This window comes from Schistocerca nitens, chromosome 5 (genome assembly GCF_023898315.1).
Source record: "Schistocerca nitens isolate TAMUIC-IGC-003100 chromosome 5, iqSchNite1.1, whole genome shotgun sequence".
NCBI classification, from domain to species: Eukaryota; Metazoa; Arthropoda; class Insecta; order Orthoptera; family Acrididae; genus Schistocerca; species Schistocerca nitens.
In genome coordinates, this window is record NC_064618.1 from 737,856,173 (window position 1) to 737,866,544 (window position 10,372).

A 10,372-nucleotide genomic window follows, 5' to 3' on the forward strand; every position below is an offset into this window, starting at 1 on the left:
GATTGACAGGATTCAGAGATTTGCGTATGTTGCCTCAAATGTTGGTACAAAACACAGTGTATAGCCACTGGCGGGGGGGGGGGGGGGGGTAGCCTTAGAATACTGTACTCCATACAGTGAAAGAGGTAGGCTGAGAGCTGGTAGTACTGTCACCCACTTTGAAGAGTGGTGTGTGAAAAGTTACCAGTACTGCTGTAAAGCCATAGCTGCCTACTACTTGGGCAACAGTGATGTGTTGCTATAGGAGCTGTAACAGAACTATTTTATGTGACTGCTTGTGGAAAGCACGTTAAGCAGCCACATTAAGTCCCGTTACACTGTTGCGGCTCTTCTCTCATCCTGTAGTCTATAGTATAGGTCCACACCTGCTGTTCTAATGTGTTTGATTTTCCATTGGTTCTTTACTGTGACGTTGGGTGATGAAATAATGTCTGATCAGGGGCTAATACTTATTATTTTTCTGTCTTGCTCACCTTACTATTTCAGCACACTTGCCACACTCTTCTAATCGAACTTCGTTTCTCAAATAGCTGCATTTGCTACTAGAAGTTAAGAGTGCCAACCCGACACTCAATTCTCAAAATAAATATGAGGCTTCTCATGAACAGTGTATCATACATTGTACTCTTGTTTACAATGAACATAAATTATAAAGTTGCATCAGTATTTGGAACATAACAATTACATTGATAAGGACTAAGTCCAAAAGCAGTCTGTCATATTTAACAGATTCCAGTTGAGTGAGTATACAACAAGTTTTCTATTGTCCCTGTGACATCATATGCGTTGTCATGGCCTGCACCATACCTCCAAGGGAAGACTCAACAACACAAAATGAACTGCTCAATCAGTAAGTACTACAAATGTTGGTATGATGTTTAGTTTTGTCACAGGTTGCAGATATGCTGCATCCATCCATTATGTAACGCAAGCACATAAATAAAACACATCGAACAGTAGTTTATCTAATTCATTACAGAAATAAACCCTCTATAGTGGTAATTATCATTTGTTGGTTTGAAAGATGCTTGTGCAGATATCCCTTCACCAAAGTGGTATGTTACACTACAGATTTCTCCTCTTATTTGAATGATGTCATCACTACTGTGTAACATCAACCAAACAATAAATATTATATCTAAAAACAAAGATGATGTAACTTACCAAATGAAAGTGCTGACAGGTCGACAGACACACAAACGAACACAAACGTACACACAAAATTCTAGCTTTCGCAACCAACGGTTGCTTCGTCAGGAAAGAGGGAAGGAGAGGGAACGATGAAAGGATGTGGGTTTTAAGGGAGAGGGTAAGGAGTCATTCCAATCCCGGGAGCGGAAAGACTTACCTTGGGGGAAAAAAGGACAGGTATACACTCGCGCGCGCGCGCACACACACACACACACACACACACACACACACACACACACACACACACACACATATCCATCCGCACATACACAGACACAAGCAGACATTTGTAAAGGCAAAGAGTTCGGGCAGAGATGTCAGTCGAGGCGGCAACTTGAAATTAGTGGAGGTTGAGGCCTGGCGGATAACGAGAGGAGAGGATATACTGAAGGGCAAGTTCCCATCTCCGGAGTTCTGACAGGTTGGTGTTAGTGGGAAGTATCCAGATAACCCAGACGGTGTACCACTGTGCCAAGATGTGCTGGCCGTGCACCAAGGCATGTTTAGCCACAGGGTGATCTTCATTACCAACAAACAATGTCTGCCTGTGTCCATTCATGCGAATGGACAGTTTGTTGCTGGTCATTCCCACATAGAAGGCTTCACAGTGTAGGCAGGTCAGTTGGTAAATCACGTGGGTGCTTTCACACGTGGCTCTGCCTTTGATCGTGTACACCTTCCGGGTTACAGGACTGGAGTAGGTGGTGGTGGGAGGGTGCATGGGACAGGTTTTACACCGGGGGCGGTTACAAGGGTAGGAGCCAGAGGGTAGGGAAAGTGGTTTGGGGATTTCATAGGGATGAACTAACAGGTTACGAAGGTTAGGTGGACGGCAGAAAGACACTCTTGGTGGAGTGGGGAGGATTTCATGAAGGATGGATCTCATTTCAGGGCAGAATCTGAGGAAGTCGTATCCCTGCTGGAGAGCCACATTCAGAGTCTGGTCCAGTCGCGGAAAGTATCCTGTCACAAGTGGGGCACTTTTGTGGTTCTTCTGTGGGGGGTTCTGGGTTTGAGGGGATGAGGAAGTGGCTCTGGTTATTTGCTTCTGTACCAGGTCGGGAGGGTAGTTGCAAGATGCGAAAGCTGTTTTCAGGTTGTTGGTGTAATGGTTCAGGGATTCCGGACTGGAGCAGATTCGTTTGCCACGAATACCTAGGCTGTAGGGAAGGGACCGTTTGATGTGGAATGGGTGGCAGCTTTCATAATGGAAGTACTGTTGCTTGTTGGTGGGTTTGATGTGGACGGACGTGTGAAGCTGGCCATTGGCCAGATGGAGGTCCACGTCAAGGAAAGTGGCATGGGATTTGGAGTAGGACCAGGTGAATCTGATGGAACCAAAGGAGTTGAGGTTGGAGAGGAAATTCTGGAGTTCTTCATTGTGAGTCCAGATCATGAAGATGTCATCAATAAATCTGTACCAAACTTTGGGTTGGCAGGCCTGTGTAACCAAGGCGGCTTCCTCTAAGCGACCCATGAATAGGTTGGCGTACGAGGGGGCCATCCTGGTACCCATGGCTATTCCCTTTAATTGTTGGTATGTCTGGCCTTCAAAAGTGAAGAAGTTGTGGGTCAGGATGAAGCTGGCAAGGTAATGAGGAAAGAGGTTTTAGGTAGGGTGGCAGGTGATCGGCGTGAAAGGAAGTGCTCCTTCGCAGCGAGGCCCTGGACGTGCGGAATATTTGTGTGTAAGGAAGTGGCATCAATGGTTACAAGGTTGGTTTCCGGGGGTAACAGATTGGGTAAGGATTCCAGGCGTTCGAGAAAGTGGTTGGTGTCTTTGATGAAGGATTGGAGACTGCATGTAATGGGTTGAAGGTGTTGATCTACGTAGGCAGAGATATGTTCTGTGGGGGCTTGGTAACCAGCTACAATGGGGCGGCCGGGATGGTTGGGTTTATGAATTTTGGGAAGAAGGTAGAAGGTAGGGGTGCGGGGTGTCAGTGGGGTCAGGAGGTTGATGGAGTCAGGTGAAAGGTTTTGTAGGGGGTCTAAGGTTCTGAGGATTCCTTGAAGCTCCGCCTGGACATCAGGAATGGGATAACCTTGGTAAACTTTGTATGTGGTGTTGTCTGAAAGCTGACGCAGTCCCTCAGCCACATACTCCCGACGATCAAGTACCACGGTCGTGGAACCCTTGTCCGCCGGAAGAATGACGATGGATCGGTCAGCCTTCAGATCACGGATAGCTTGGGCTTCAGCAGTGGTGATGTTGGGAGTAGGATTAAGGTTTTTTAAGAAGGATTGAGAGGCAAGGCTGGAAGTCAGAAATTCCTGGAAGGTCTGGAGAGGGTGATTTTGAGGAAGAGGAGGTGGGTCCCGCTGCGACGGAGGATGGAACTGTTACAGGCAGGGTTCAATTTGGTTAGTGTCTTGGGGAGTTGGATCATTAGGAGTAGGATTAGGATCATTTTTCTTCGTGGCAAAGTGATATTTCCAGCAGAGAGTACGAGAGTAGGACAGTAAATCTTTGACGAGGGCTGTTTGGTTGAATCTGGGAGTGGGGCTGAAGGTGAGGCCTTTGGATAGGACAGAGGTTTCGGATTGGGAGAGAGGTTTGGAGGAAAGGTTAACTACTGAATTAGGGTGTTGTGGTACCAGATTGCGTTGATTGGAATTTTGAGGGTTTGGAGGGAGTGGAGCTGGAAGTGGGAGATTGAGTAGATGGGAGAGACTGGGTTTGTGTGCAATGAGAGGAGGTTGAGGTTTGCTGGAAAGGTTGTGAATGGTGAGTGAGTTGCCTTTCCGGAGGTGGGAAACCAGGAGATTGGATAGTTTTTTGAGATGGAGGGTGGCATGCTGTTCTAATTTGCAGTTGGCCTGTAGGAGGATGCTCTGAACAGCCGGTGTGGATGTGGGAAAGATTCAGGACTTTTATTAAGGATACGAGTTGACGGGTGTGTTCGTTGGCTGAGTTGATGTGTAGGTGAAGGATTAGGTGGGTGAGGGCAATGGATTGTTCAGTTTGGAACTGGTATAGGGACTGATGGAAAGAAGGGTTGCAGCCAGAGATGGGAACTTTTAAGTGTGAGGCCTTTGGGGGTAATGCCAAATGTCAGACAAGCCTGAGAAAATAAAATATGAGAGCGTAATCTGGCTAGGGCGAGGACATGTTTGCGGAGGGAATGTAAATAAAACTTAATGGGGTCGTTGTGGGGGTGTTGTGAGGGTGACATGGTATTAGAAGGTGGAAAGTGTAACATGAGGCTGATATGAAAACGAAAATAGAAATATATGGGGATAGATAAAGGTGAACTGGAAAGTAACTGGAGATCTGGTGTGAAAAAAGGCGAAAAAGTGTTGGTTAAGTTGATCCTGTGGTGAACTTGGGTTAGTAGACAACGATGTGCATAAAGGTTAGGTGGTTGTGTTGCCGCTAAAACACGTTAAAGGCCGGAGAAATTCGGGAAAATTTCGAAAAAACTACGTGTAAATGTATTAAAAGAAGTGGTGTTGTGGCGAAAGATTACGAAAATGGGGCTAACAATTGTCTGACGAAGAAATAATGACGTTAAAACCTGTGGGGGGCGGCTAAAAATGATCAGTGATGTGCGAAAAACGGAAGTGGAAATAAAGTGAAAGTTATTAGAACTAGCCGAAATGGTTGTTTAATACGTGAAAGCAACTGTTATTGAACTAGAAACGGTGAATTTTATAGCAGCGGTAGTGTTGAAAGCGGAAAATAAAGTTTTTTGGTTATGGTTTGGAAGTGGGTTACGTATTATTGAGTGTATATATAGGCGGGATAAAATTGTATAGTAGATTACGGTAAAAAGGGGAAGGTGAATACAAAGTGAGACTACTGGTAAAAACAGAAAGAGAAAATAAGACGACAGGAAAGATTTCGAAATGCAACAGCGACAATAACAAACGTAATTGTTGGGTTCAAATTAATGATATGATTATAATAGAGGGAAACATTCCACGTAGGAAAAATATATCTAAAAACAAAAATGATGTGACTTACCAAATGAAAGTGCTGGCAGGTCGACAGACTCACAAACAAACACAAACACAAACATACACACAAAATTCTAGGTTTCGCAACCAACGGTTGCTTCGTCAGGAAAGAGGGAAGGAGAGGGAAAAACGAAAGGATGTGGGTTTTAAGGGAGAGGGTAAGGAGTCATTCCAATCCCGGGAGTGCAAAGACTTACCTTAGGGGGGAAAAAAGGACAGGTATACACTCGCACACACCCAGGCCACACACACAAGGCCAGACATACCAACAATTAAAGGGAACAGCCATGGGTACCAGGATGTCCCCCTCGTACGCCAATCTATTCATGGGTCGCTTAGAGGAAGCCTTCTTGGTTACCCAGGCCTGCAAACCCAAAGTTTGGTACAGATTTATTGATGACATCTTCATGATCTGGACTCACAATGAAGAACAACTCCAGAATTTCCTCTCCAACCTCAACTCCTTTGGTTCCATCAGATTCACCTGGTCCTACTCCAAATCCCATGCCACTTTCCTTGACGTGGACCTCCATCTGGCCAATGGCCAGCTTCACATGTCCGTCCACATCAAACCCACCAACAAGCAACAGTACTTCCATTATGACAGCTGCCACCCATTCCACATCAGGTCCCTTCCCTACAGCCTAGGTCTTCGTGGCAAACGAATCTGCTCCAGTCCGGAATCCCTGAACCATTACACCAACAACCTGAAAACAGCTTTCGCATCTCGCAACTACCCTCCCGACCTGGTACAGAAGCAAATAACCAGAGCCACTTCCTCATCCCCTCAAACCCAGAACCTCCCACAGAAGAACCACAAAAGTGCCCCACTTGTGACAGGATACTTTCCGGGACTGGATCAGACTCTGAATGTGGCTCTCCAGCAGGGATACGACTTCCTCAGATCCTGCCCTGAAATGAGATCCATCCTTCATGAAATCCTCCCCACTCCACTAAGAGTGTCTTTCCGCCGTCCACCTAACCTTCGTAACCTGTTAGTTCATCCCTATGAAATCCCCAGACCACTTTCCCTACCCTCTGGCTCCTACCCTTGCAACAGCCCCCGGTGTAAAACCTGTCCCATGCACCCTCCCACCACCACCTTCTCCAGTCCTGTAACCCGGAAGTAGTACACGATCAAAGGCAGAGCCACATGTGAAAGCACCCACGTGATTTACCAACTGACCTGCCTACACTGTGAAGCTTTCTATGTGGGAATGACCAGCAACGAACTGTCCATTCGCATGAATGGACACAGGCAGACAGTGTTTGTTGGTAATGAGGATCACCCTGTGGCTAAACATGCCTTGGTGCACGGCCAGCACATCTTGGCACAGTGGTACACCGTCCGGGTTATCTGGATACTTCCCACTAACACCAACCTGTCAGAACTCCGGAGATGGGAACTTGCCCTTCAGTATATCCTCTCCTCTCGTTATCCGCCAGGCCTCAACCTCCACTAATTTCAAGTTGCCGCCTCGACTGACATCTCTGCCCGAACTCTTTGCCTTTAAAAATGTCTGCTTGTGTCTGTGTATGTGCGGATGTGTGTGTGTGTGTGTGTGTGTGTGTGTGTGTGTGTGTGTGGGTGGGTGGGTGGGTGTGGGTGCGTGCGTGCGCGCGCGCATACCTGTCCTTTTTTCCCCCAAGGTAAGTCTTTCTGCTCCCGGGATTGGAATGACTCCTTACTCTCTCCCTTTCATCTTTCCCTCTCCTTCCCTCTTTCCTGACGAAGCAACTGTTGGTTGCGAAAGCTAGAATTTTGTGTGTATGTTTGTGTTTGTTTGTGTGTCTGTCGACCTGCCAGCACTTTCATTTGGTAAGTCACATCATCTTTGTTTTTAGATAAATTTTTCCTACGTGGAATGTTTCCCTCTATTATAAACAATAAATATTCATAGTCCAAAAGTACTTTCAACCTTTTGTGATGGTCCATGGGGATAAAATTATGTCTTCTGGACCTGCAGAACATTTATCCACTTTATTCTTTTAAATATAAACCTACTGATGTTATTCAAGTTAACTGCAATGAGTAACTGGGGAATTTCATATAACAAACAGTGTAAATGTTGTATTTTGGATACATAGACCTCATCAACATGAACGATTTTATATGACAGACAGTACTCTCTCTCTCTCTCTCTCTCTCTCTCTCTCTCTCTCTCTCTCTCTCTCTCGCCCCCCCCCCCCCCCCCCGACATTTAACATTTTCAAGGAAGGCCTCTGCGCTTGAAGTATTCGGTGGAATGGTGACATTGAGGTCTCTCTTCTACACCTATTGTGACATCGTAGCATTGTCACTGTCTCCACAACACTGCAAGATGACCAACAAATACCTCAAACAGAAATTACAGATCACAAGTAGAAACTTATTCTCATACGTAAATAAATCATTGGTAAACGAAATTGAAACCTTATGTAATCGTTATTTGTATTATGTCAAACAATTTATAACATGTATTCATTCATATATAATGTTGAAAGTACAGAAATTTTAAATCAAAGAAATTCATGAGACTCTCCTTAAATTAAAATCTTGAAAATCATGTACCCTCACACATGTACCTTGGCGTGGATTCATAAGAAAAAGAATAAGTCTGTCAAAAGCATACAGATGTGTTGCTTAATTATTACCACATTTTCTCCATTGTGCCTAAGCACTACTTCAAGTGCAATTGCTTTATGCCCTATTTCCCATCTAGCCAAAATATTACTTCCACCTAAGTTCGCAATATGTAGTTGAGAACTTCCGATGCTACAGGTTTTATCAAAATTTAGAAGATGTGTACATTGGTCATTTGGAAAGGTTTCCTTAAAGACTGTCACAAATCAGCCTGTAAGATCTACTTAAACTAACTGTGTATCAGTTATATAAATTGATGCCAGTGGGAGTGCCTGCCACTCTTCCCAGCCATGAGGCAATGGGTCATCATATGCTTTCTCAGGCCACGAGGCAATGGGCCAGCACGGTTCAACATTTTTCTTGCAATACTAAACATGAACTATATGTAATAAAAGTTTTTTCCCAGCCATGAGGCAATGGGTCATCATATGCTTTCTCAGGCCACGAGGCAATGGGCCAGCACGGTTCAACATTTTTCTTGCAATACTAAACATGAACTATATGTAATAAAAGTTTTTTCTTATCGCCTACATCAACTTGTACAATAGTCACATACGATACCAGTAATAGCAATAATTAATTAACTTTCAACTTTAACTTCATATTAATAAAAGAGCGCTGTATCTTGCGGTGATTGCACTTATTAAGTTACTACTAACAGCAGACAAAGATAAATTTCTGTAACTGCTGAAGAAAATTAATTCCTACTAATTGCAAATGCTGGTAAATGCTATGTGCTAACAACAAACAAAGATAAATTTCTGTAATTGCTGAAGATAATTAATTCCTGCTAATTGCAAATGCCGGTAAATGCTCTGTGCTAGCAGTAGGTGGTAAATTCTCAGTAGGTACTGAAGGTAGCATGTACTCAGTTGTAACAGATGACTGTAAGTTCCCGGAAAGAATACATGGTAAAAATTTGTCAGTAGCACCTATATCTATCACTGTCTCAGTACTAATATATCATAGTCTTTTATCTAGTAAATCTACATTATGAGTAGTTATCTCACTATCACATGGTTCACCATAGTTTGTAACTTGTCTAGTTGTTGCATATCATTCATAATTACTGTAACATTCTCCACATTCTTAATTGTAACTTCTTCTAAAATATGTGATGTTTCTAATGATTTTGCTTCTAAGGTGTTCCTCATCCTGTTTACTGTCTTGTGTCAAATTAATAGAAACTACTTACCCAATATGGCTTACGCTGTTTCGTCCACTAAATTTAAGCGATCATTTGCAATCTGGTAACATGATTTTTCCTAAGTGTATTATAGTATCTGTTTTGTCCATCATTTAATTTAATTTGGAGTTGAAATCTTGCACTGAAATATCCATTAGTTATATTCAGTTTTCTGTTTATGTAGATTCGTTATTACACTATTTAACTTGCTGTCTGCCTGAGAAAATTTATTACCTGCCGGAGTTAACTTGCCATCTGTTCCTGAAATTTTTGTATTTGTGTGTGGAAAGAGCACCATTTGCATAAATGCTTTCATAGTCATATTTCCCTCTACCTAAGCAACCCTCATTTTATGAATAATTATTTAGTAATAAAATGTTTGCTAATTAGGTTATCTTTTTGTCAAATACTACTCGTAACTATGTGGTTTCTATATGAAGTTAAGATGAAACTGATAATTTCTGTAGTTTTATGATTATCTGTGATTCAGCACCACCTTTTTGGCCACAAATCACGTTACTTCACTCTTCAGAAATGATTGCACCCACCGCTTAATCAATAGTGGGAGAAGATGGATCACATCATGTGTCGTCTGCTGCTGTAACTGCCTTCTTTGGTGTGGCTGCATGCTGATATTGTTGATAGGGTGGCTGCGCAGTGCAAGTGCTGTCTGGTAGCGGTGCGTCAAACTTCAATGCCCATGTATGAAAGATTAATCTGCGTTGGACTGCAGCTTGACTGAGTTTGTGCTGTGAGTGACAGATGAATCTGTGTTGCACTGTTGCTTGACGGACGACTGCTGAATCTGGGTTGAACAGCGTTTCAACTGACGATTGTCAGGCTGCATTGAACTGTGCAAAATATAGGTATAGGTAGTGCTGCCTGAATCTGCTTCTGCCATATATTTTAGTATGTAATGAGCTTCTTCATATTTTCATGAATGTAGCGTAAGTTCTTGTTTATCATTCAATAATTCATTTTATATATCCACTTGAACCATTCAAATTGTCAGTGGATGGCCCCAATGCAGTATTTGTTTTCTATTCTGATTTGTAAGTGTGAACCCAATTTTGACAGTTGTGGAGGACTAGCGTGACTGTTTGCCTCCTTCATTTCTTCGTTTGTTGTCCTCGGTGTCGACGTACTACGTTGTGATACTGTCTGAAAAATGGGGTGTGGAAGTACAACACTGACTACTTTAAATAATGTAGCCAACAGGTGCAAATTGCATTTCTCAGTAGTTTACTTTCACTGTTCACAACCCCCCAGTAATACACAATTATATATGGCCAGTGCACTATTGTTTTAACTTTCGATAAGCCTCATTAATAGTTTGCAGGTAAACCTCCATGCACTGCTACAATAGCTTATTATTGAACATCTACAAGCAGTAAAAAACTAACCCAAAAGTT